The sequence below is a fragment of the Zea mays genome, chromosome 1 (assembly GCF_902167145.1).
Source record: "Zea mays cultivar B73 chromosome 1, Zm-B73-REFERENCE-NAM-5.0, whole genome shotgun sequence".
Classification (NCBI taxonomy): Eukaryota; Viridiplantae; Streptophyta; class Magnoliopsida; order Poales; family Poaceae; genus Zea; species Zea mays.
In genome coordinates, this window is record NC_050096.1 from 165,791,915 (window position 1) to 165,800,518 (window position 8,604).

Sequence of the window (8,604 nt, forward strand, 5' to 3'; positions counted from 1 at the left end):
TGGCGCAACAAGGCGTACTCCAAGCTCTTCTTGCATGCTACTTAATTTTGATTTAGGAGATAACATTCAGGTATGTGTTTTCTTTTCCCTCACTAATAAGTACAGAGTTAGAGAAACCATTTAAGTTTGTCCATCGCTCGAAAGTCCCTACAAATGGTGCATTTCTATTCACTTGATTTCATGGCTGAATAGTATTTCTTTATAATGAAGTACTAGATAAAAATTTAGAAAGGTGATATGTTGAATACTCCCTCTATTTTTTGTTAGATAAAAATTACCAGTTTTGACTCAATCAATGCCACCAAAGCTGTCAGCGGTAACCAATTGTTTAAGTTGTGCTTTGTTAAGCAAACCCTGGTGGAGCATACGAATGTAATGACTAATGAGAGTTTCTTTCTCTGAATAATTGAGTTTTGTAATAATATTTATTTTTACTTTGAATACAGGTTGTGTTGCATTTGCAAACCAAAAGCTTCTTAGGATTCATTTAGTAACTGCCACCAATATTGAGCTTTCATTTCTTGTTTGTGTATTTAAAAAGGCTAAAATTGCCACCAATAATGAGCTTTCATTTCTTGTTTGTGTATTTAAAAAGGCTAAAATGTCATTCTCAGAAGGAATAATTCATAAATGTTTTTCCAAGTGTGTGTTTTTCTTGTATATATGTTTCCTTGTGACAGGTTGTTGGAGAGGAGCTTGAAGTTTTAACTTGAATGGAGTCAATCTGTTTATCTTAGCTCTTCAGGAACTCCTAAACATTTCTCAACTGGAAGGATTAATTCATATATAGAATTTGTTTATGGTCGTGTATGATCTACTTTATGTTTTGGCATACTATGAACAAAAAACAAGTGCCTTCTATGACCATCGTGATTTATACATTTTCAAACAAAATTTTACAATACCTCTTGTTGCATTTTACGCTTCCACTAAAAAGCAAGTGGCTCATTCGTCGTTACAAAATAGATCGTTGATTTACGCTAAAATTCGTATTCATTTACGCTGTTTCGGATCACGTTTTACGCTTAAATCCACCTAAGCTAGAACCCGAGCACGATCGGAGCGCACGATTTTCACGCTGTAATTTAGGCCCCATTCGTCGTTACAATATAGATTGATGATGTATGCTAAAATTTGTACCCATTTACGATATTTTGGTTCACATTTTACGCTGAAATCTGACCGAGCCAGAATCCGTGCACGATCGAACGTGCTCAATTTTCGGGCCCCATTTGCTGCTACGAAACAGGTCTATAATTTACATAAATTTTGTATTCATTTACTCTATTTTGGTTCACGTTTTATGCTTAAATCCACCCGAGCCAGAACCCTAGCATGATCGGAGCGCGTGTTTTTTGCGCCGTAATTTGGGCCTCATTCGTCATTACGAAACAGATCGACGATTTACGCGGTAACCGTCCCACATTTATCGCGAATTTACAGCAATACTTGACTAATTTCAAACCAATCCAGATCTACGCACACACTGGTCACGTATATACAATAGCATAAATGGTCTGACGTCGCGATATTGCATGGTTTGTGCTGTTACGTTTCATGTTCTTATGCAGTCGTAAACACTAAACAAACTTGTAAAGTCGTTCCACGTGATTTGTGCGTCAGCAGATTTTTTTGCATGGTTTATGCACATAATTCAATCTATTTATCCCGGTATAAATACTGACGCATGCATAGGTGAACTGCCTTCCCAGATTCGTTGCATGGTATATGCAAATTCAATAATTCGGTTATACCAGCATAAATGCTGACGCAATCACGCGGTGGTGGCCTATCCCCGTCCTGGCTGGGGCTTTCCTTACTAATCGAAGCCCAGGGATTCCATTACCTCGATTCTATATATATATATATATATATATATATATATATATATATATATATATATATATATATATATATGATGAGGCTATTGAGAGCCCTGGGCTTCCATAGGATACAAGAAGCCCCAGCTAGCCATGCAGTACCGCAGCCTGGCTGCGAGCTCACCTCCCACATGTGTCCATTCTTTGCATGCGCACAATTTGTTTCCATTTACATGCGCGAGAAATTAGCATGTGTATCTGTTAACTGCTGCATGCATGAAAACAAAAAAAATCAGATTTGAATGCTCTATTTCATTTCATAAATATAGAATCTCTATAACACTCATGCAGCTAGAATCGTTAGAAACATTTTATAAAATATACTACTACTAACTATGCTACACAGTTTAGGTATTTAAGCAATACGGTATGTTGCGTAAAAACAGTTTCCTGCTGCATGTGCATAAATTTAGGATGGCAATAATGTGCGTTGAGAAGAAAATGGATTGACATGCATGGAAACAAAAAAAAATCTGATTTTAATGCTTTATTTCGTCCATAAAATAGGATCTCTACAACAGCAATGCAGCAAGGCTTGTTGGAACCAATTTATGACATATACTGATACTAATTATGCTATACTGTGTAGATATTTATGCAGTATGGTACACCACGTAAAAAATCTGTTTCATGCTGCATGCGCACAAATTTAGGATGACAATAATGTGCATTGAAAGAAAATGGATTAGCGAGCATGGAAACAAAAAATCTGATTTAAATGCTTTATTTTGTTCATAAAAGTAGGATCTTGACAACAGCCATGGAGGTAGGATCGTTGGAACTAGTTTATGACATATACTGATACTAACTAGACTAATACTCGTGCGTTGCGATGGTATCCAACCATATTCGATGATATTGATTGGATGACTAGAGTTTTAATGGACCCTTCACATAAAAATACCCATGATAAATGAATTTAATATCAAAGTGAACTTATTGTTCATATACCAGATATTGAACTAGTAAAACAAATATTACACTTGATCTTAGCCAAAAGACTGAAAAATGAGTTGAAAAGGAGCTCCTATGCTTGAATTAAATTATAGCCAACATTTTGACTTAGGACTTGGGAGCAAGAAGATGGTGTAGATCCGTGCCCTAACCAAAATCATCATTGAGATTTCATAGGTAACACATGGAAATTCATTTATGGTGATGGCTTAACAATTTTGTCCAAGTTTAGCAAGACATAGAAAAGCACAAGTACTCCAACAAGATCATTCCTGAAATACCATATACAACAAGTTTATCATCTAATGATTAACATGCTTACTGAAATACATACTTGCTCTTTCTTTTAGAGTATCATATCAAACAATAAAACATTTTCCGCTTTTACAGAGCCTTGTACTCATTTATAATTGCATTGTTGGTTAGAAGTGGGTGAAGGTTGTTGCGAAATGGACGGGGTTTGTTGCTAGAGCGACAACTGCGAGAACACTGTTGTGCGAACAAATAGGATATGGATGGAATATGATCTGTAACCGCGGGTTGATTTTGAAGAAATATAAAGGGTTCTTTGTAAAAAGATGACGTGGGACGACCGTTGATACTCGTGCTTTAATATAGTAAAGATTATGCTACACGGTTTAGATATTTATGCACTGTGGTACACCACGTAAAAAATATGTTTCCTGTTGCATACGCACAAATTTAGGATGTCAATAATGTGAGTTGAAAGGAAATGGATTGATATGCTTGGAACCAAAAAAATCTGATTTAAATGCTTAATTTCCTCCACAAATATAGGATCTCTCCAACAACCATGCATATAGTCTCATTAGAATCAGTTTATGATATACACTGAGACTAATTATGCTACATGTCAAAAGTATTTATGCACTGTGGTACAATGTGTACAAAATATGTTTCCTATTGCATGTACACAAATTTAGGACGACAAGAATGTGAGTTAAAAGGAAATGGATTGGCATGTATGGAAATAAAATCTGATTTTTCAATCCTTTATTTCGTCCATAAAAATATAATCTCTCCAGCAGTCATGCAGTTAGGCTCGTTAGAACCAGTTTATGATATATACTGATACTAATTATGCTACATGTAGAATGTATTTATGCATTGCGGTACACTACGTAAAAATCAACATATGTTTACATAAAATGTGAATACAAATATCATAAACATACAAAAGATGGAAGTAGATCCATGAATTAACAATGTATCATAAAAACCTATTGATGTTGGCATAAATATGTATACAAAATAGCATAAAAACAGGGTCGTCAATTGCCACCGCTCGCCGCCTAGGGAAGTCCGTCGTCGTCGCTCGCGCCTAGGGAAGGTCGGCGTCGTCGCGGGAGGTGGGACGCTAGCGGCCGCCACTCCAGGGCGTGCGCCTCCAAGGAGCTGACATCATGCACGTGCCTCTGGGATCCACCGTTGTGTGCGCTTCTCCAAGATCTGCCGCCACTGCGCTCCCTCAGGGCCACCACTAGTGCTGCCAAAGCCTACCGAGCCTTGCACAACCACCGTCACCACCAGGCCCAGGCTGCGCTGCCGCCGCTCGTCCGGTTCGGGAGTGCCGTCGGTGCTTGCCTGTCTGCATCAGGAGCGTCGCCATCGCTCGATCCTGGGGAGCGTCACCGCCGATCGCCCGCCTCGACGCTCCACCGCCGCTGACCCCTTGGATCACCGCCGCTCGCACGTCCGAGAAAACCGTCGTCGTCGCTCGCTCACTCGAGGGAACCGCCACCCCCGCTGAAACCTAATCCCTGGCGACCTAGGGATGTTTTTATAGCCGCCCGAACCTGGTGCGGCTGAACCAGATGGCACCGTTGAGCCAGGGCTTCCTCTAGTTATTGGATGTCCAGGGCTCCAAATATACAAACTATATATATAATAAGAAATATCTAAAAATATTGTCTTATAGTTTATGATTTTATGTGTTTAGGCCTATTGCCTCAAGAACTATCTAACAATGTTTTGGGATGGCATGCTAAATAGACAATTCAATAATAAAATTGACAATCTGACATTCGATCGCTCAAATTCTTCGATGGATGTGGCTCGTGAGATGCCACTGGATGCTAGACTACCGGGTATAGTATTAAGACATCAATTAGTCCTTCCGTCTCATAATATAAGGTGTAACTACTTTTTAGTCTTGTCCCATGATATAAGGCACGTTCTCTCTAGAAACACGTACATTGATGCAGTAGTACTAGTGTTGATAGAGAGAGTTGAATACATTTCTTGGTCTTTGAACGAGAGATGATTACGCCTTATATCATGAAACAGAGGGAGTATATCTCTTAGAAGGTCTCAGCTAAAAGTTAGATAAATCTTGTTTTCATGCCTACACTATATTTTATAAACTATTAATAGAACTTTTCATCTATTTTATATTACAGTTTATGAATATTTTTAACTTAATTTTAAAATTTAAGATTTATTATTGTTTTAATGTAATCTTTAAATATAGGATTTATTGTGTAATTTAGTGTATGCATACCAAATAATGTTCAAATTTTAAAACTACCACTGAATTATCAAATGGTTTGACCAAAATAGTTTGATCGAATGTATATATAAATTGTCGGCACACTCTATAGTAAATTCCTGGATACGCCACTGCCTGCAAAGATGTATTAAAAAGGACCAAAGTTACAAGGAAGACAAAGAAGAGGGGAAGGGAAAATCACTCGAGACAAAATACCATAATACCATAAAGATAGTCATCATCATCAAGCATCATCATAAAAGTATCCACAGAAACTCTAATCAAAGGAGCTCCCAAGGCTGCTCATAACCGCGAGCACGGCTGATATACCAGTTTCACTCTGCAGAGGTTGCACACTTTACCCACGAGCGTGATTCCTTTTCTGCCCGGAGAGCGCTACTCCCCATTGACCACTACCTAGGTGGTCTGGCAGGGTATCACTACGTAGCCTTTACAAAGATTCCCCTGGTGTGTAGTTGCTCGTTAGGTTTCGCCAGACATACAAACATAGTACTCCTCCCTAAGGTGGATGACTAACAAAACCAAATTGAATGAACTTCGGCACCCACCCTTAGTACAGCAAGCACTATGCCCTGGCCCCCATTGACTGCACAACGGCGAAGCCAACTACACCCCCAAGTTCCTCCAATTAATTAGCTAAGGGCTACTCATTCCACTCTCATGGTTGTACTGTTTTCCCGGGTGGTCATCCAGTGAACAGGTCCTTAAGAAGAGGTACTCGGGAGACAGCCGAGCCCCCTAAAATATCACATGTTCACCATCAATCAAGATAGCATCATCGTATCATAAATGTTGTCATCATGTTATTGATTAAAGTAAAGAAATAGCATAATAGTAATCATAGTAACCAATTCCCAAAGGGTAAACAAGGACAGGAAAACAAAATACTAGTCAATCCTTAAGTTGATCATGGTATGTGGGTGTAACGCCCTGAATTTGGGGTATAAATTTTTTTTCTCCAATATTCACCAAATTCAGGCATTACTCTCTTTTTCTCTTCCTGTTTCGCTCCTTCCTCCTATTTTCAAAGCAATATAGAGACTGGTGTCCGTATCGCGTGTAACCAAAACCTAAGTTGATATTGTTATTGCATCATGCTAGAGCATATTTATTTTGTCTGATGTTGTGCCTAGGCGTGCGTTCGTCTAGTTTTGGTGTTCGATTCGCGGATTGATCTTGATTAGAAGTATGCGAGATCGAGTTGAGGGAAGTCGGCCCAGCCCTGGCGCGTGGCCCGGGCGCCCCCGCCCTTTCCCCCATGCGCGCCCCTCCCCCATTCTATCTTTCCCGCGCAAAGTAACCTCCCTCCCTCTCTTCCACCTCTCTCCCTACCCTAGGGTGGATTCCGGTGAGCGGTTGCTGCCGTCCGTCGAGCCCGTGGTGAGTTTCCCCTCTCCTCCCTCCCTCTCCCACGCGGCCGCTGGCCGGCCTTACCCCTGGCACGTGTGGCCCTGCTCACCGGCCGCTGCCCCCATGCGGCCCTGCCCGCCGGCGTGCCCCCTGTCCGCCCCCTCCCCACCGGTGTAGGCCCCCCACCCGACCCCGACCGCCCCTGTCCGGCCCGCAGTGGCGTGCCGCTGTCCGGCCACTTCCCGCCGGCACACGGTCCCACCTGCCCGGCCGCCCTCGTCTAGCCCCCGGCGGCGCCCCCCGCTCGGCCGGTCCGGCCCGGCGGCGCCCCCTAGCACGCGGCCCTCGGCGCCCCCCATCCGGTTTCGCTCGGCCCCCTCGCCGGCCGCCGCCGCTTGGCCCTCGGTCCCGACGCGGCCTGCGTAGCCCCCTCCACGGCTCCCAACGCGGCCCCAGCGTGGGCGGCTTTGACCCCGGCGCGGCCTTGGTGCGCGGACCGGTCTCCGTGCACGCATCGCCGCATTTTAAACCCCGTTGTAATCACGCGTTGTGTCGCGCGCTTCCCCACGTGACAACTCTTTTTAATTCCGTTTAAGTAGCGTGTTGTGTCACGCGTTGAGCCGCGCGACAATCCTTTTAATTCCATTCGAGTAGTGTGTTGTGTCGCGCGCTTCGCCGCGCGATGATCCTTTTAATTTTACCTAGAATTTTGTATATTAATTAAAAGTGTGTAGTGTAACGACGATTAATCAAATATCAAACTAATTAGGATCTTGTGCCAATTTTATTTAATGATTGCACAATTATCGATTAATGTTATTATGTTGAGATAAGTATTTTAATCCATAGCTACTGAACGTAATTACTATGTCTCTCGGTCGTAGCCTCGATCGTTGTAGTTTCTTTTCTCGCATAGTCGTAGATGCGAGTCCTGCGCCACACGTCTGTTTAGTCGCAATATTATATTGTGTGGTGTATTGTTTCTTTCTATGTTAAGAATGTGAAATGTATGTTTGAACTCGTATAGATAACGATCCATTGGTGGAGTCCGAAGGAGTTGCGGGCGAAGACCTTGAGCAGCAGCTGGTTGGTGAAGGCAAGTGTCCTCTGGCCTATCTATGTCCTACTCATTTTATAATTTATCTTCCCGCATTTACATAATTTATACCTAAGGATTTACTTGTCTTTGTTTATCCTGTCCTTGTTCACCTATTTGGGTTGGATCATTTTTGGATTAGCTCTGTGCTAGCGCTTTACATTAATCAATGAACATGATGAGATTATTTATGATACGGTGTTTACTTTTGATTATGATTATGGCATTGTGACATTTAAAGGGGCTCGAGCGGTTTCTCGAGTGCCTCTCCGTATGGACTGGTTCGTTGGATGACCACCCGGGAAAAAAAGTACAACCATAAGGGTGGTATGGGACGCCCTTAGCTAACTAATTAGAGGAACTGAGGTGTAGTTTGCTTCGACGTCGTGCCAACAATGGGGCTCGGTGTATGCGGCTCGTTCAGCCGAGGGTGGTTTGCCCCTTGGGGAGGAGTGCGGTACATTTAGGAAACCTGACGGGCGGCTACAGCCTGAGGGAATCTTTGTAAAGGCTTTGTAGTCAATCCCTAGCCATTCACCTCGGAAGTAAATAAGGGTCTTGCAAGCTCGGGCTAAAGAGGGAATCACGGCTCGTGGATAAAGTGTGCAACCTCTGCAGAGTGTTATGAAACTGATATATCAGTCGTGCTCACGGTTATGAGCGGCCTTGGGAGCTCCATTGATTAGAGATACTATGATTACAAATGATGAGGAGGATAATTATGGTTTTAATGGTTATGATTATGATTATAGTTTTTGGTATTCTTTCCGTTTGGAAGGAGTACTTTTGGGCTA

The 8,604-nt window shown here is 42.2% G+C and overlaps 1 pseudogene; it reads right to left on the reverse strand.

Annotated features, from left to right (window-relative positions):
• Window positions 1-2,713: 2,713 nt before the first annotated feature.
• On the reverse strand, window positions 2,714-2,893 carry LOC111590812 (uncharacterized; annotated as a pseudogene).
• Window positions 2,894-8,604: the final 5,711 nt, after the last annotated feature.